At 37.8% G+C, this 20,639-nt stretch overlaps 1 protein-coding gene across 1 annotated transcript in view; it reads right to left on the reverse strand.

Annotated features, from left to right (window-relative positions):
- The window catches only part of PlexA (plexin A), a 457,831-nt gene that overhangs the window by 163,049 nt on the left and 274,143 nt on the right, over positions 1–20,639 (reverse strand). The window lies entirely within an intron of this gene.

Raw genomic sequence — 20,639 nt, forward strand, 5'->3', positions numbered from 1 at the left:
TGGAGAGTTAGAAGTTTGGCTCTGCATGCGATCTGACAACTTTTGGCAGTTACAAAAAGACATTTTACATTAAAATGTTTTGGTGGGATTTTTCTTTACATTTTCAAGTGATACATTTTTTTAACGCTAACGTGCACAAAACATTCGCAATTAAATTAGAAAGCTTTTAAATTTACATCCATATTTAAAGAAGGAATCCTCGGCATTCGAGCACTGAGAATAATTTTAGGCGCCAAAAGTTTAGTATAAGGGGTAGCGAGGAGACGACGGAGCCGGTCGAATATTCCATTACGAATTTGCGATAAGAAGGCTGCTACGTGTCCATTGGTTGACGTCAAAGGCATTTCTAGTTACAGAAAATTACAAAGCGCACAAGATGGAAACGTCGTTTCAAAAAATAAGACGGGCAATCCATTGGTTATGTTTATGTATGGGAAACCTAAAAGTTCCTAACTTAAAGGGTACTTAGCTAAACTTAGTGCGTGTTTCATTTGTAGAATGAAGAATGATGGAGTAGGATTTGAGAAAGAGTAAGAATATATCAAATTTTGACATGAGTTTTGAAATTTCCTTGAGCCACCTAAACCTCATTGTCATCGTGGTTAGAGGTCGAAAAAAATATTTGAAAATAAACATCCTTTCTATGTCAAAACTGGAAGAATTTTTCTATTCCAGGTTTTTTTTTATTAATTTGATTAATAAGTCTATTCCAACAGGCCTTAACTATAAAAAACCTAACAACCACGCAAATGTAAATGTGCAAAGACTCAAGTGAAGAGACAGTGGACAGACAGCCTCAGGACTTAGGCCTACATACGTGGCCGTTTTTAACCGCTTTTTTTTTCAATAATCCGCATCAGCGTACAACGGGCACACACCCCAAATTATTCGTCCTCGTGAAAATTAGGTGAATTCGGTGCTAAGGTGATTAATGCGGTGACGATCGCGGACTTCGCGAACTTATTGGAATCCCCGACGTTTGCAAACGTTTCATTTTGTTTTGAAACGCTTTTAAAATCTTGGCGTTTATTTTGCTAAGGCTGATGTATTTTAATTAAATATTGCATTTTTTATGCTAACGAGATATCCTGGAAGCTGTTGTATTTGGGGCATATAATGCGTAATGACAAGTATGGTCTGCTTCAGCTTATTATCCAGGGAACGATACAAGGCCGCAGACCACCTGGCCGTAGACGTACCTCCTGGTTAAGAAACCTTAGAGACTGGTTCGGAATGAGAACCAGATCCCCAAGGTGGAAGCAGGGTGGAACCTCTTAATAATTAATTTCACTATGATTTCTTCGACAACATTATCTAAAATAATAAACTTCTGCTTGTCTGAAATAGAATTTTTTATAACAACAGAACCGATTAAAAAAAACACTTAGAATGGTACTGTTTTTGTTTTACATAGGTTGCATAAACTATAGCAAGCAACATCACGCCCCTCAACATTATTTCGACAAAGCTATTCTCCAGTTGTTTCTAATAAGATACCTGATCCTGATTCCCCATCGAAATCATCAAATTACTTTTCTCTCTCCAACCAATATAGAGCTACTGCTGCGGCTTTAAATATAAGATTTTCCTGGAGAGGAACTTAGATAAAGCCGATAAAGCAGAGCCAAAATGTTTAAGTCATGATTGAAATCTAATTAAAAAGTTTTGGGGACTGAAACATCTCGCTCCGGCATTCGGGGTTCTTTGGAGATCATCCAGCGGTTATCGAGAACCAAACTTTGGTTGAAACGGTTGGTATAAAGGGGTAAGGTTCGCTGTCTTACATTGCTGTGTAGGGTACTTAGGTATATGGACGAGTAAAATGTGGAAGAAAGAAGAGTTTTACTATTTCCATTAAGAAATTTTGGCATATTGAAGCACTTTTCCTTCCTCTCCGTCGTACCTATCTGAAAGGTTTAGCTACTTGGCCGCTGGAAGCGGGCACCGCTTGCGGTCCAGCTCCAGACTCACACTTGCCTTCCCGCCGAACAATGCGCGTTCATATGCTAAATCTTTCAGCATCCATTCCGTGAAGCTGTGGAACGAGTTGCCTTTGCTCATTAGGGAGTCCCCGTCTGTGGCCTCGCTCAGGGATAGATTGAAGAAACTGTGGAAGTAGGTAATCTTATTCTTTTTATTTTTTATTTATATGTATTGTTTATTCATAATTTTTGTTTATTTGTGTGTGTATATATATATATTAAGTGTTTTTATTTATATGTTATATACCTATTCCTTTCTTCTCACTGTGCATAAATTACTGTTCGCCTATCTTTAAGTTTTCCTTTCCTGTTTAGGTTAGCTTGAAAAGATCCCTTTTAGGGATAAGTTCGCCTTTGTACTCTTTTGTTTTGTTGTTTTCTTTTTGTATTATTTTTGTGTTTTATGTACAATAAAGTATTTACATACATACATACATACATACACTTTTCTTCACTCGCGTTTTCTCTCGTATGAACCAATTTTTTTTAAATTACGTGGGGTCAATTTGACTAAGCACCCCTGTAAAAGTTTGCTGGAGCATATCACAACTTTGAGGATTTTTTATAGTAAACTAGCTGTTTCCCGCGACTCCGTCCGCGTAGAATCATGTTTAGCGGCACGTGATAAGGTAACAAAGAAACAAACAAACTGACTTACAAACTTTCGCATTTATAATTAGTGGGATTCAGCGAAGAAGGGTGACGTTCGGCCCGAGCGGTCAAAACGCTCAAACGTTTAACCCTTCAACAGTGATGTGGTGATATTACCAGCAACACGTGGCCAAGTAACCGTTGCCAAATGATAGTGTCGCGGGTTGTACCGCCGTCGTAGAGTCCGTGCGATATAGCACCAGAACACTAGTTCTAAATTCAAGATTTGCTAGTTCACGGTGCCACAAATTGATCAGAATCTGTATTCTACAAAGAAGAGCGTATGTTTTTTTATTGTATATGCATTGCGTGGTACTCGTGGTAGAAAAATTAACAGACAAGGTCCTATCAATTATGTGTAAGTCACTCTTACACACGTGATGTCTAAAACTAAGACACAATTAATTACCTACTTCACTATAACGGTTTTAAAAACCGAATGACACTCAAAATAAGAAAATCCCTGTAAGTATATCTTGGAAGATCTCCTTATACCTGTGTTTTCTATACAGCTTTCTATGTGATGGTGTACAATAAAGAATTATTGTATTGTATTGTATTGTATTGTACATGAGCTCATGCAGTTTTATTAGCGGTCTACTCTACATCGGTGTTCGTTTTTAAGTTAAACTGCGTTTTCATTAACATGGAACGACACAGAAACCTGCACTTTGCTATGGCTGCAATGCCTCGATCGTGCAATGTGATAATATCGAATTCGCGCGTCTTTTTCGCTCCTTAAAAAATCTCTCTCGAAACTCTAAATGAGCATAAAAGAGCTTTGAGGCATTCCCGCCAATAATGTACGAGGAATGTGCTTTTCATTAACCAATGGAAACGTTTAATTTACCTCCCCTCACTCCGCTCCGCTGTTTCCACCAGAGATGTGCTGTGTGATGTACACATCTCCGCACATTATTGGTGGAAACGCGGCTTAAGTCAATGAGATGCATGTGAACTTTATCATCAAACTTCTTGCTAGAGAAATGCTTTTGCTCCACTCATGAGTTCCTTTCTGAGGCATAATATTATGTTTGTATCAGGGATGTTACGGAGCTCTGATTCCGTTTCCGTTAAGTCGGAACTTCCGTTTGATATTAAACATCCGTTTCGGTTCCGGTTCCGTTACTTTTGAAACCCGTTCCGTTTTTTCTTTCCGTTTCTGACCAAATGACTGTTTTTGTATGAGAAAAATATCATTTGATTGTGATCGCGAGTGTCAGAAACGTTACGCAATAAAGTCTTAGGTTTAGTAGACCTACCCTTAACAACTCGTTCACCTATCACTCAGGCTCCGATTCTGGTTCTGGTTCCGTTTTCGGTTCCGATTCCGTTTCTGGTTCCAATAAACTAAATTGAAAACATCTGGTTCCGCTTTCGGTTCCGATAAAATCACGTCTGTTACATCCCTGGTTTGTATTAACATAATTAAATTACATTTAAGACACTTCGATTATTATTAATTTTGTTATTAAATAGGTAATAACTATTTTATTCTTAGTTATTTGTACAAGCAAATTGTACCTACATAACTTTAGCAAATAATATTTATGCTTAGATAGCGCTATTGCCTGTGTTATTACATTATTTCATTTTTATACAATATATAATAAATCACTCAAACAATACATACGTCTTACTCGTATTAGTTATCAAAAATTCACATCATCTACAAACTACGTACTTCCACGGGCAAACAGCCCGTTCATTAATATCATTGGCTGTGCCCTGTTAGGGTTAATGTTTAGAATTTTTTATACTTTTCAAGATCTTGTTAACAACACAACTGAATTATGCAATAAAGTGTTTGTATTTGTATCATATCAACCGTAGGACGGACACTGTTGGACATAGGCCTCCCCCAACAGGTTAACTTACAGCGGTTTATATAGAGCACAGTCATTGCGTAAGATTCCGACTTTCGTTTTCAATGCATATTGATTTGGTACCCAACGGTTTGTCCAAATGGATAATGTTAGGGATTTGGTTGCCAAGTTTCATCAATGAGCGCTGGCTGCCACCCAGCAGAGTACATGCCTTTGAAATTTATAGACTAGACTAGATATTATCAGTGAAGTAATAGCTTTAAATGATTCATGGTTAATACATGTCATATTCAGATATGATGAATACAATTTCACGTATTTTGCAAAAAGTTTGTAAATTTCATTTTCTACTTCGAAAACGAAATCGCAGGTAGGTAGAAAAAAAGGTAGAGTAAATGAAACAGCAACCAAGCAAGCTCCAACAAGATGGAGCGACGACCTGGTAAGATCGCGGGATGAGAGCCTTGGGGAAGGCCTATGTCCAGCAGTGGACGTCTTTCAGCTGACATGATGAAATGAAACAGATACCTACTCATTTACGTACTCTCTTATAAGTCCTAATTTGTTTGTATTAAAAAAAACAAGTTTCGATACAAAATAAAATTAGCTACAAGCTGTTGCGTGCAACGTCATCTGCGCCTCGAACAAATTTTGCACTTCCTCGGGAAAATAAGTAATTTTAGTTAATTTGGATTAATTTACCTTAGGTACATTAGTTTAAATATTTTGAAAATTATTTCTTCATAAAATTAAACAACTGCACAAAGACACCCTTTGCTTTATTGTATAGAATCGATACACATATATAAGATATACAACATACAAATGACACAACAGCATTTTCCGCAAAGAGAACGCCCACACAGCAATGGGGCGTCAGATATTATTTCTAAGAAATTCACTGTCCCTAGCGCCTTAACACTAGAAGTAAATTACTAGAGCGGTACCAAAGGCGGGTCTGGGGAGCACTCATTGTGTCCGGGGACGTATTTACTCCTATTTCGGAAGCTTTTGAACTCCTTTAGCGCCTAATATGAATGTCAGCCAGGACTTGAATTAGGCTTTATTTTTGTTATTGCGTTTTTTTAGTTGGATTTTTTCAGTGCTTCAAGTGGTAGCAGACCTGTATTTGATATCTATTAATTTCAGCTTGATACCTTCACGTATTGTTGAGAAAAAGGGTCGTGACAGACGGACGCGGAGAACTAAGTAAAGGATTACTTAGTGAATAGGAATTCATCATCATCCCAGCCTATATACGTCCCACTGCTAAGCACAGGCATCCTCTCAGAACAAGAGGGCTTGGGCCATAGTTCCCACGCGGGCCCAGTGCGGATTGGGAACTTCACACGCACCATTGAATTGCTTCGCAGGTTTGTGCAGGTTTCCTCACGATGTTTCCTTCACCGCAAAGCTGGTGGTAAATTTCAAATGTAATTCCACACATGAATTTCGAAAAACTCAGAGGTGCAAGCCGGGGTTTGAACCCACGACCCTCTGCTTGAGAGGCAATAGGTCAAACCACTAGGCCACCACGGCTGCTAGTAATCCTATTAGGGTTCCGTTTTTCCTTTTGACGCACGGAATCTTAAAAACTACACGACAAGAGACAATAACTCAAGTGCTGCGCCATTTCGTATCACAGAAACTTCTTCCCAGAAATGAAATTTTCAGTGTCAGATTCGACCATATAAATAACAAAATACGCAAATGGGTGAATTGCAAAAAAAATGTTACATTGTTAAGGGCTTCACCCAAATATGAACAAAATAGTTCTAAATTTCAACCACTAGAACCCTTATCAAAGACATTTTCTTCGTTGAAAACCAATTTGAATCTAAACGTATATAAAGACCAAGATCCTCATCCTCACAGCTCATCCCATATCACTTAAAATTAATCCAAGCCGAATTCCAATAAGTATCAACCCTTTTACCTCGCAACCGCTAAATCACATATGCATCGAAAGGGAGGCATGACATTTGGAGGGGAAGAGATGAGACAGTCTGAATTCAGGCTTGGGGTAAAATGTCCTACAACCGAAAACCTAAGCAGTGTTTAGAAAACCAGACTTGACATCACGAGTGTCAACGTCCATGAAGCCCCTGCAGAAGACCATGTCAAATGGAGAGCCATTGTCCGGAAAATGGTTGGTGGAGGTCGCGACCCTCAGCAATGAGGATTACGACACAAGGAGGAAGAGCATAACATACATTCGTGCTGTCACATAACTTGATCCGAAACGCCTCATACATCGATACACATTTCATTTATTCGAAGGCATCACCGCAACATAATAGATGTAAAGAAAGTCCACTTTGAAATAAACCACAGCTATTACCTACCGCTCTTGTCGTTCACATTTCACATTTTTTAATGTCACGGTTGAGACGTAGTGAAAGGGATGCGTAGCATCGTGGACTTGGACACAGAACAGATGAAAATTCAAAAATGAGTAAACCGTTTTTATTATAAAATTGATTATTATTATACAATTTTTATTTATAATAAAATGCCTGCGATGCAATTCAATGGAGTGTGTGAAGTTCTCAATCCGCACTGGACCCGCGTGGGAATTACTGCCCAAGCACTCTCATTCTGAGGGGAAGCCTGTGCCCTGCAGTGGGACGTATATAGGCTGGGATGATGATAAAATTGTTGGTTCAAGTATTATTAGTTTCACGCCTCTTATTTTAACTACATACGTAAATCGCGCACCATTCAATATTAAATCCAATAAAGAATTTAGTATCAAACAAAACAACTTATAGTCACACTCAGTTTCTTCCAACGTTAACAAACGCGCGTTTTATAAACCGCCGCCATCAACTCGCAAGCGTTTTCTCCGCAGACCGAACCAACTTCAATCGTTCAAACCCTGACCTATTAATAAATGCAGGAGGCTGGATCCGCGAAACTTTTCGTTTCTATTTGAGACCGAGTACACGTTTTATCGCCATATATTATTCAGGAGCCCGCGATACCTAGAGCCGGCGGAGATGGTTAAATTCGAGTAAACGAAAAAAATGTTACGTGTTTATGTTTAAACGAACAATGTTCGATTGAATACATGAATGTCGTAACTGGATATTCAATTGACTACCCGAGGTGGCACTTTTTTTACCTAATCTGTCACAACGGCTATACGAGTAAGTATTTAACTTTTCATAATGTTGGATTTATGGTTTAGCTTTTTTCCTCTCGGCTTTGTCCCACAATATGAGGGCTTGTGCCGTAGTTTCCACGCGAGCCGGTAATATTTTTTAGACATTAGTTAAAAAATGTATTACCCAGAAACGGCCTTTCGGTTTGATATACCTACCTATGTAGTTGACTGCATTTCATCATCTGGTACGACATTTGCTATAACAACTACCCACAGTTACAGTTGACCAGGGAAGGTGGTTGCCACATCTGACGACACCAAAACAAAGATTGGTTTTTGGAGTCTTTTTGTATTTTTTTTATTTCAACTCCAAATTTTGTTACATTTACGGTCATCCCGTAAAATCCATTACGAAAACACAAACTGAAATATAGATATACAGAAAAACCAGAAAAAGAGACCAGCGCTGGGAATCGAACCCAGGTCCTCAGCATTCCGTGCCGCGTGCCATACCCCTACACCACAGCTGGACAGGAGTACAGACACGAAGTTCTCCTATGCACCACATATCTCAGCTTGTTTGTTTCTTATTTAGTCACATAAGCAGCGACATCTATGTTGTAGCCCTCATCGAGGAACTTTCAACACCCCATTGGAACTAACCGCTCACCCGGACAAGAGATGTCGCTATTAAGCAATCAAATTAAGTACTAAGTGTCTTTACTGCTTTTCAGTGGTGGTGTAGGGGTATGGCACGCGGCACGGAAAGCTGATGACCTGGGTTCGATTCCCAGCGCTGGTCTCTATTTCTGGTTTTTCTGTGTATCTATATTTCAGTTTGTGTTTTAGTGACAACAAAACATTTGCCAACACTCGTGCATCGGTTTATCATCAGAGCATTTCTCACGACAATCGATTCCCTATATTTCCTAACAAAGCTTCAAATAACCCGACACGGTTGGCACGGGGCCAGCATGTTGTGTCGCGGTCGCAGGTAGGTAAGTTATGAGTTTATTATATCATCACCCGCGTGGTAGTGACGCTGGAAAACAATTGTAGTGAATATGGATGATTGTTTAGTTTAGTTTTGATGACAGGTGATTTTAAGCCTGCTTTAGAATTGGTGTTCAGTTATGAAGAGGTTTGAAAAAGTTTTCACAAGATAAATAAATAGGTTTAGATCTACAAGTATCAAAGCGATAAGGCGCCTATTGCTTACATTGTAATTTTCTCTTTAACACATGTACATGTTTTCTGTATTCTTACTTTTTGTGGAGTAGGTACAATAAAGAGTCATTGTATTATATCCCGAAAAATCACGTACAGAAATGTCGTACCTGCGTCGTGCCTACGTCATTCATTGGAGCTTAGCATCCTGTAGTGTCTTCTGTGGTGTTGCCTCACCAAAAGGGTGTGAAGTTAGTGTGATGAACATATTGAATTTTATGATAGCAAACAAGTAGGAGGGTTTTTGCATTATACAAGTGTCGCACTTAGTGTGTGGTACGTACACATTGGTATTTTAAATGCGAGAGAGAACTTGTGTATCTAACACTTCTGTACGTGTGTAGATTCTATAAAAGGAATTATTTATTGATGTTCTGAGTGTTTAGGCGTCTCGATTCAGCAGTATCTTTTTTTTATCATGGGACACTTGACACCAATTGACCTAGTTACAAACTAAGAAAAGTTTGTACTATGGATACTAGGCAACGGATAAACATACTTATAAATATAGATAAATACATACTTTACATATTAAACATCCAATGCCGGAGAACAAACATTCGTATTATTCATACAAATATCTGCCTGCTGGTATGGTATTCTACATTTACAATCGCTTACAGGTAAGACTTAGGACTTATCTGCTTCTATTCGTATTAAAAATCCAGGCTAAAGAAAAAAATTAAAGCGGGCATCTTTTAACGAAAACTGACTTTGGAAATTTTCCAATTTTCCAGTTAACAACAAAACTCGACCCATTCTCAAATTTTGAACAAAAAACTCACCGTTCCCCTTTACGTGAAAGCTAAATTAATTCCAATAAATTACTTCATCCTCCTTCTAAGAGCGGAATCCTTCGTTTAATTACAAGAAAATCAGGTGGAGGGGAAAATTAGGCCCCCCACCTGTGCCCCGCGATAGAACCTCGATATTTTTATGAGTCTGATGAAGATTTACGTGCGCGTTAATGGAAGCGGTCCGTAAATGTCACGGAAATTCTGAGTTGGCGTGTTTTTATGTTACATTTTACATAGGTTTGCCATTAGAGTTTCGTATTTTACATCTGTTGGTTGAGAGGCTCTTTGGAACTTTTTTCTAAAAGTGAGGCCTTTAATTTGGCTTCGCTAATGTATTTAAAGAAAAATAATAGAGTCCCGGGTGAAAAAATATAACTTTTGACGACCGGATGGCAAAGTGGTTCTAGAACCTGACTACGAATTATGAAGGCCCGGGTTTAAACGTGGGGCAGCACGCTAATTTTAACTGGCTAATCTCCCGGTCAAGTAAGCTTTTGGTCGCAGAAAGTATTTTTTTTATTTGATTTTGGTTATGGATCTAGTCCAGCCAAGTTGCGTTTGCATTGTTTATTTTTACTTTCCAACTCGAGCTAAGACTTAAAACTTAACTGCACGATTGCATGGCTTGACCGCACTACTTCGCGGATAATATGTTTTTTTATGACACAAGTCATAAAAAAGTCCCAACAGCGACTCGTGCTCGACTCGACTAAAAACTCTCGAGTTTCAGGCACACTGAATTCCATAAAATTGAGTCAAGTATAGGTACTTAAGCCAGAAAGTAATAGTAGCAGTGTAAGTATTTTCCATACAACCGCAAACTTTAAGGCAATGCGTCTCTGCTTGTTTGTTTGACTAGACAGAGACGTCACATATATCCGTCACACAATATCAATGAGTGGCGAAACAGGCCCTGTGTCATCTTTCACTGATGTTATTCCTAGCCAGTAATAGTAGATTGATAACCAAGGGTGGAAAGTGACCCATTTCACCTGAGTTGTTTCTGGCGCTCGAACGAAGTGAGAGCGCCAATAGTTCAAGGGGAAATGGGTAATTTCACCCGAGTTAGACACTACTTTTCATTTCGACTGTGAGGAAAGTAAAATAGTACAAAAAAATTAGAATAATATTAAATTGAATTTCAGTAGTTATTCAGTATTCAGTAAATTGAATTTACTTATATCCAACCTCCAACGGTACCTTTTCGATCTGGCCACTTGCCACGACCGACTATAAAAAAATCGAGTTGGTCACGACCAAGGAGCTTATATACCTACAAAACTGGAGGTTGAACGCCGAACGAAGAAGTTTGACCTCTATTACTTATTTATATATGCCATCTCTTGCCATCGGCCCGCGCCTCTGAGTTTTTGCAAAATTCATGTTCGAAATTACATTATATTTATCCGTTGCTTAGTACCCATAACACAAGCTTTGCTAAGCTTACTTTGGGACTAGGTCAATTGGTGTGAATTGTCCGTGATATTTATTTATTATTATTTATTTATTATTTGAAAACCACGAGCTTTACGGTGAAGGAAAACATCGTGAGGAAACCTGCACACACCTGTGAAGTAATTCAATGGTGTATGATGATCCCAGTCCGCATTGGGCCCGCGTGGGAACAACGGCCCAAGGCCACTCATTCTGAAAGGAGGCCTCTGCTCAGCATTGGGACGTAAAGAGGCTGGGATGATAATAACGAAAATAACATTTCAAACCCAACAATGGAGTCGTCAACACCTTTCAAACCCAACAATGGAGTCGTGTTCCTATCTAGAGGTTAGCTTTAGAGAAGCCTAAGGTATTCTACGGCTCTATTTTCCAAGGCCTAGGTAACAAGGGATCCAGTTACCGCAATTATCCGGGGCGAGAGTAAACAGGCCGGCATTTGACGCTATACCTTACAATTACGAGGGCTTGTTCCTGGTTTGGACCGCAGATTAGACAAAAATCCTTTTGAAACCTGCGACGTAAAAAAGAGGTGTAAGTTTGACGCCTATGTACGTCTGTATGTATGTGACATCGTAACTCTTAAACTGAATGGATTTACGTGAAAGCGAGTTTCTTTGCGGTGGTGCTTAGCTATGTTTCATTAAAATCGGTTCAGTTCTTGAGATACTAAACAAAAAAAACATAAATTATAATAATAAATTTTGTCAGCTTTCTCAAAATGTGCACACAATCTCAGGAAGTCGTCTATATTTATAATGTTTACATTTCTATAATATTAGCATTCATAATTTCTGCTTTCCCGTTATGTTCACTTTTTTAAATAAGATATAGTCTTGTTATGTTTTTTTCCATAATGTCTGCTTTATTTTCAAATCAATGTTCTAAATGTAAAAGGTTTAATTGCTTGCATACTTACTCTTTGATAACATAAATATCTATACGTACATACCTACCTAATATAAAATTACTGGCATTCAAGATAATTTTTCTTTCTCAACCGGTTTCGTACCCGAACGAAGGGATTTTCGTAGTTTAGTTTTTTTACTAAAATCAATGCTAATAAATGCGAAAGTAACTCAGCCTGCTTGTCTGTTACTCTTTCACGGCTAAACCGCTGAACCGATTTAGATGAAATTTGAAGACCATGATTGGAGACATTTTGGGAATAAGACTTTTCTGGAATGCCAACGTTATACGAAGGCGGATATTTTGAGGTTGCAGACATTTTGAGATTAAGCTCTTTCTGAAAAGCGAACATAATTCATAAACTGAAACTGTCATTCTTGGAGACAGGCAATTTTAAATACCTGACATTTTGAGAAGCTGACATTATGCAAAAGACGTGTTGACATTCTGAAAAGCAGACATTTTGAGAAAAATACATTTTAGGAAAACGGATATTTGAGGCCTGAGCCTCTCAGCCAATTTTTTATTAACATTAGCGGGCCCAGACGGTATAAGCCCCAGGTCGGATCGCAAAGGATTTTGTCTGTAATAGAATTTGCGGATTTGAACAATCGTCGGCGAATAAAGGGCGGCATACACCGTAATTGCTGCTGCAAATTAATCTATTACCGTGCTTATGTAGAATATTCAATATTGACTTTTGTTTTGTTTTGATAAGCTGTGTAACAAGAGTCAATGGAACGCTGTAATTTTTGTTGCATACTAGACTTACCCGCTGCTTCGCACGCGCAATAAGTACAAAATATACAATGGCAAATAAAAGGATGGCCGTTGGATCCATTTGACAGAGGGACAGACAAACGGACACTCGGAGGAGAGCTACAAAGCTTGAACCCTTTGAGCTGAGCACTGAAGCCTAAAAAGAAAAAACGGCCAAGAGCGTGTCGGACACGCCCAAGATAGGGTTCCGTAGCCATTACGAAGAAATCAAATAATAATTTTCTAAGGATTTCGTATTGTGTACGGAATCTTCCAAGTTTTGGTATGTTTTATACCTTATACTGCTATACTCTTAAACTACTAATAATTCTTAAGCAATCTTAGCCGCTGTAGTTTTCCTTTTAAATTTTATATATATAGGTACTCGTATTTAATACCATTATTTTTTTTTAATTTTTCCACCCAACAGTTTATATTTTAGAGGGGGGGGGGACGCTCGATTTTAATGAAAATCTGCACTTTAAAGTTGAATATTTCGCAAACAGATCACTAAATAGAAAAATCGTCTTAGCAACCCGTTTTAAAAAGACATATCCAACGATACCCCACACTTTAGGGTTAGTCGAGAATAAAAAAAATCACCCCCACTTTACGTTCAATGGATGATACCCTAAAAACAATTTTTTTTTTATTATTTTACCATTTTGTCGGTGTGACTGATATCTATAATTTATGCCAAATTACAGCTTTCTAGTACTAAAATGGTCTCTGAGCTTAGCCGTGGACGGACAGACATGGCGAAACTATAAGGGTTCCTAGTTGACTACGGATCCCTAAAAAAAACATAGTCCAGCAGAAAATGTCTCTAAAAAACATTTCAACAGCGTTTTTTTAATGAAATTCATTCACAAAAGCATTAATCAAAAACGTTTTCCTCGCGGCGGGCTCTAAACTCCGGAAGCGCGCGCGCCCAGTCATTAGCGTACCTCTGGGCATTTAGAGCTTGCACTAAACCCATTCGGCTTTATTAGTTATGCCTATAAAAGGGGCATGTTTACTGCTCAAGGGGGCACACGGAATCGTTTTTAATATTGACGACGGCGGGGTAAGGTAGACGCGGGAGCGGTTTGCGTATGCGCTGAGAACATGGTCAATTAAAAATTCGCTGGAATTTACTCTGTATGTTGTGTAGGTACGAAAGTAAAGACATCTCATAGCATCCTATAAAAGAGTGACGTGACTACAGATTGAATAACTGACAGACAATGAACAGCTTAAACTACCCATGTAAGACCTAATGTACGACATGATTACTATGCAATAAATGAATTAGGTATGAATTATGAATTATTTCCTACACTGGCACTGGAGATTTGAATGTTACATATTTATACCTCACCTCGGGGGGCATTTAGTTGCACTAATAAGAATTATCTTTAACATTCGTTTTTTTTATATTTCCCAAAAATAAAAATAAAATAAGAAAACATTTACTTGTGACGACTTGAGGAAAAAATAAAATAAAAATGTCCACGAAATGGTCCCAAATCGGCAAACTCCAAATGGCTCTATCGTATTCGTCGTCGGTCGTGACCTCCCTTCTGCACCGCTTCCTCTCACACGAACTTTTTCCATCTATTTCTGTCTCTGGCGGTGTGGAAGGCGTTGTGAACTGTAGAGTCAAGCGCGGTGTAAAACTTTACTGGTCAGACCAACGCATTGGGCTGCGACCACCAGGCTTCTTCTCATCCACTTTACCGGTCACGATTAGCTTCTCGAGGTTGTCACCGTCTTTCCTTGCAATGTGTTCCTTGCTAGTATAATTATTAGAGACTTGAAATTCGACATGCAAGTAGATAATTATAACAACTAACAGGAGAGATGGGTTTGTTCTATTCTAAAACCGGGCTCAGTACGGACAAAAGAATAACGCAGACTGTCACGGGTCTTAGCTTTTCATAAACCTTTTACTAGAAGAATATCACATTCCACCATCCTCTTTACACTTGCACCAAAAACTTAACAACGCATTCAGCCCACCCGAAAAAAACAACCGAAAAATTCATTCTCAACTCTGTTGCTCCGTAACAAGGTCCCAGCAAGCGCACTCGCAACCTGGCAGTCACGAACGTGTCATATCCGCCCGGCTCTTGTGCCACTGTATGTTTTTTTAATAAGACATTGATTTTCTATGCTAATGCTGTCAAAATGTGGGAGAGTGACAGTTGGGGAGGGATTAGCCTGGGGTCGTAATTTCTTTAGTCTCATAAATAATTGAAATGTACGTGTTTGTTTGAAACGGGCCTAATATTGTGGATTCTTGAGACATTTGAAAAAATAAAATCGTGGTTTTATTTAGATACGTATGTATTTATTATGCAAGACCGCAAAGTTGTTACTTGGGGTGAATTTTTGAAATTTCAAGTCTGCAAAACAAAACAACACATACGAGTAGACTACTTTTAAGGGTTCCGTACCCAAAGGGTGCCAACGGAACCCTATAACTGAAAGTACAAATAGCAAGTACAAATACTAAAAACAGAATACAATAAATATTTAAGGGGGCTCCCGTACAACAAACTTGATTTTTTTGCCGTTTTTTTTTTGCTAATGTCTAATGTTGTAATGTATAATGGCACGGAACCCTTCGTACGCGAGTCCGACACGCACTTGACCGGTTTTTTTTAATACCAATATTTTTTTTCCGGATATTCTATGTAAAATACCGAAAAGTCAACCGTTAGTTTAATTATAATTTCGGCCGTAAATAAAAAACAACTTATCTGTTTCACCATCCATAGATTAAATTTATCTGACGGATAAATGTGATGCCGTCTCTGTTTGTTTTGTTCCAATAGACGGAGACGGCAACACATTTATTCGTCAAATAAAGTTAATCAATGGGTGGTGAAACAGCCTCTATCTAAACAAATCCATCAAATTAACAACTTCCTCCTTTTAAGGTTCTGCACCTCAAAAGGAAAAAAAAACAGAACCCTTATAGGATAAAAGGATGTATCAAACGCGCGACGTTCGCAATCGCATTCACCATATCTTTCTACCCTCGTCCTACACCGTGTAACAGAAAGAAGAGGTGAATTCCGAGTACTTTGCCGTCTGTCAAGTCAAGACCCAATTTTACAAGAACGCCAGGACATATCAAACTGAAGCAGTGAAAAACCCCCTCGGTGCGCGAGTCCGATTCGTACTTGGCCAGTTTTTAACCCCCGATGCAAAGAGGGGTGTTATAAATTTGACCGTTATGTGTGTCTGTCTGTAGCACCGTAGCTCTTAAACGAGTGGACCGATTTGACTGCAGTTTTTTTTTAAATTTAAAACCAGGTTTTCTAGCGATAATTCGTAGACATGTTTTATCAAAATCGGTTAAGCCGTTTTTCAGATATTAAGCTTTGAAGTGACAAAGTCGGGAGTTTTCCAACTTTTTGTCTGTTAGTTTATTTAAGTCGGTTTAATGAGTAAGAAACACGTGGAACTTTTGTCATCCAATAAAGAGCAATTCGAAACGAGACGACAAAGACTCGCATTATGCTATTGAGGGCGACGTCGTTAATGTAACTTGATGATCAAGTCTGTGTAGTGAGTAGGAATATACTAAAGAAGTATTACTTCTTAATAGCCGTCCCACTGCTGGGCACATGTCTCCTTTCAGAATGTGAGGATTTAGGCCGTGGTTCTCACGCATGCCCAGTGCAAAAGGTACAATCGACCAAAGGAGTCTATTTTTTAATTATTTATTTACTTTTGCACCGACTACAAGGGGCTATACTCAAGTCAGAAAATAAATAAAGCCAAGATACATTGCAAGAATGTACAATCAACTACAAAAATATTGACACGATCAAGTTACTAAAATATGTATACACATCCTTAGGTCACATAAGTCAATAAAGTCGTTTATACATATTTTCGCAACTTCGGCCGTATTTTTATAATTTAACAGTACCAAAACAATATTTTCCCACAAACTACCACATTTAAAATCTTAGTAGAACTTTTAGGATAACGAAAGCTGAGGAACTTCCGAGATTAGTATTTTTATGACCTTTTTAGGTCTCCCAAAAACTAATTTAATCACGTGACTATAAAGTGAATAATTATTTGTTTAGTTTGTTGAGAGGATTTATTCGTTGAGGGTTCGGAGAGCCTCGAGAACAGAACAAAACAACCAATCCTGCCTGCGGTTTGTAATTAATAATGTAGCTTTGGTAGGCAATCACACGCCGCTTAACCGATTTGTTCTAGAATATAAATAGCACTGACTAATGAATAATGTAAGATTTTTGTCATCATCATCATCAGCCGGAAGACGTCCACTGCTGGACAAAGGCCTCCCCCTTAGAACGCCACAATGAACGACAACTCGCCACTTGCATCCACCGGTTTCCCGCTACTCTCACGATGTTGTAAAACAAAAAAAATCGTATCTTCGGACGAGATACCAGCAAAGCCCGTTATCAGTGTTGCAGAATCATTGAAAACGCTTAGGATGGCACTGCATATATTTTATTAACATGTGCCTAGGTATGTAAATAATTTGATGCACGTTTTTTTTAATTTATATATTTTAAGTTTTAAAACAAAATAAAACCTCTTTTCAGCCCGTAATTAAAAGAGGTTTTATTCTTTATTTAAACTCCATAATAGGTGGTTGCGTAATTTATTTGTCAAAATTAATTAATGTCGTATATAATTCGTTCGCATAGTATTCAATAAAAAATCATGAATTTCTGTAATGATCACGCTGAATTTTCTCAGTTTAAAAGAGAGCTGATGGCGAAATTAAGAAAAAACTCGCCTTTGTACGTCTTTACCCTGTGTTCTGTTATTTTCATGTGTTTTTATGTACATTAAAGAGTTTTACAATACAATACAAAACTCTTAATAATTTATTCAGACAACTAATTAAAGTATACAAATCTGTTATTTTACATGTAAAAACATTCTTCTAACAAGAACGTTTTATATACCAATATGTTACAATGTCACATTGACAATGGAATAAAATGATTGTGCGACAACCCTATGACTTAGTTTCAATGGATCTGCAGCACTGATAACGGGGTATGGTTACCAACACATCTTGTCGCTGGGGAATCCGATCTACCAACTGAAAACATTACTGTCTTTCATTCGTTAATAGTGGCATGTGGTGCCGTCCTAAATTAGTTGTAAAGACGTAAGAAATGATGTAGGTACCAACCTCTTCTATTCTTCTTTAATTATTTGAATATTTTTAAAATATTTCGTTTTAAAAAAATCTTTGATTTCGGTGAGCGCCTTATTGCTCACAAAACTAAATAACACCAGAAATAATAATTATGTGTCGTTTGTTTTTATGGTTTATTATTATGAGAAAAGAACTTTCTTTTGATGACTGTACTTTGCATTATCATACAAACTGCAGATTCGTACCAAATATCGATGTTATTTTTTTTCTCCATCTAATGTATTTTTATGTGTATCGAATATGTGTAAAAAAAAAATCTCTCCCTCTCTCTCTCATATCAAATAAATCTGGATAGCTAGAAGTGATCCATGACTTATAAAAATTAAATGTGAAGACAACTTATAACGAACGAACATTGCAAGTTAAAATAAAAGCTTATAAAATAGATTGAAAATACAAACTGGATGCCAGTGACTGACAAGTGGTCAAAGTGACTAATAAGTGAATGAGGTGCAACTGTAAATCAGAACACGACGGATTACATTTCGATTCAATGTTTAAAATAAAAGCGGATTATACAAAAAGATAAAATATAAAATAGGTCTGAAAACGCTCTCATGCGGTGTTCGTGAAGTGAAATCAAAAATAACAAATGGCAACAATTCATTAAGCGAAGTGGGTCGCCATTGCATCGCGTGCCTGCATTGTACTACTGCATTATCCATTAAATCACATCCAAAATAGTCGACGACAGCGAACAGTTTAAATGCAAAATCAAATTTCATATAATTTCATACAAATGTATTGGATACGACAGCATTTATGGATATGTTGCTCCCGACTTTCGTCTGTACAACGTCTTACTTTTGACTTCCGCTCATCATCATAATCATCTATCATCCGTAGAAGATCCCACTCTTAAACAAAGGCTGTCCTCATAGACTTCCAGTTGCTTCGGTTGGAAGCGGCCTGCATCCACCGTGAACCTGCGTCTTTAACCAGGAGGGCTACTCCGAAATTCAAAAACTGAAGTTCGTGTCGTTCGGTCCCTCTGACACTTATACTGGCAGAGATCCCTGCAGGGATAAGTCCGCCTTTGTACTTAACAGAACTTTTATTTATGTAACCCTTTTTTGTACAATAAAGAGTATAAACAAACAAACAATTACGATATTTATAATACTAGGAGCACGGAATCTTCCAAGTTTAGGTCATATCAGGCTGCTCAGTCTTAAACTAAAAAACTCGGCAAACGTATCCGATAGTTTTCCTTGAAAATATACTTACTACCATTCAATGTTTTCAATTTTTACCGGATTTTTCTAAGGATTTCGATTTTATATAAAATTTCCAAGTTTAGATATACCTTAGGCTGCTATTTAGTCTTAGTAAACCGCTCATGGTTTTAAAAGACCTATCCAACGATACCACACACTATAAGGTTCGATGAGAAAAAAAAAACACCCCCAGTTTACGTCCATGGGAGGAAACCTAAAATTTTTTTTTTGAATTTTTTATTGTACCATTTTGTCGGTATAGTTATATATATATATATATATCCGTGCAAAATTACAGCTTTCTAGCATTGATAGTTCCTGAGCAAAGCCGTGGACGGACAGACAGACAGACAGACATGGCGAAACTATAAGGGTTCCGTTTTTGCCATTTTGGCTCCGGAACCCTAAAAAAGTATTAATAAGAGTTACCAATTAGCAATTGCTAGCAATTGTCACTAATTTGATGAATCGGCTCTACATAATCCGCTTTGGCAGGCAATCCTCATCAATTGATATTTTCACAAACCACTATCAACGCAATACAACGCAACGCAACGTATTTGATGCAAACAGTCAAATATCTACTCGGATGGTGTTGTATAATGAACCAATCAATTTAATGGACACTCCAAGCACTCCAAGCGGCGTTTCCGAATAATTTTACTATAATTAGATCTATCTATAATATCTACAAAGAATAAATACATCTAAACAGACGCAATAAAAATACAGTTTAAAACACAGTCTAGTTATAGACTTGTCAAATTTTCAATTTCTACAGAAATAATATATTAGGCTGCTATTTCGTTTTCTTGAGAATTATTAGTAGTTTAAGAGTATAAACTACTAATAATTCTCAAGAAAACTTAACCGTTATAGTTTTCCTTGTAAGTTCGATATACTTACTACCATCCTGAATTTTTTCAAATTTTTCCACCCACCGGTTTAGATTTTAGAGGGGGGGGATGCTCGATTTTAATGAAAATTTGCACTTTAAAGTTGAATATTTTGCAAACAAATCACTGAATCGAAAAATAGCAACTAATCCAACGATACCCCACACTACAAGATTGGATGAGAAAAAATAATCACCCCCACTTTACGTCTATAGGTAACTAACTGTAAAAAAAAATTGACTTTTTTATTGTACCATTCTGTCGGCATAGTTTACATTATATATTCGTGCAAAATTACAGCTTTCTAGCATTGAGAGTCCCTGAGCAAAGCCGCGGACGGAGAGACAGACAGACAGACGTGGCGAAACTATAAGGGTTCCGTTTTTGCCGTTTTGGCTACGGAACCCTAAGCATATATTAATGCGTCAATTTCTACACGCGACGCCTCGCGGGCAAGACGTATCTATGTCAAATACAAATCAAGTCCACCCACAGGCTATTCGATCCACCATGAAACTAAGCAGCTATTGCCAATGCAATGATAACCTCACCAAGCGAGAAAATCTTACATGTTGCATTACATCGTCGGTCGATGTAGCTAACGAGTC

The sequence above is a fragment of the Choristoneura fumiferana genome, chromosome 7, assembly GCF_025370935.1.
Source record: "Choristoneura fumiferana chromosome 7, NRCan_CFum_1, whole genome shotgun sequence".
Taxonomy (NCBI): Eukaryota; Metazoa; Arthropoda; class Insecta; order Lepidoptera; family Tortricidae; genus Choristoneura; species Choristoneura fumiferana.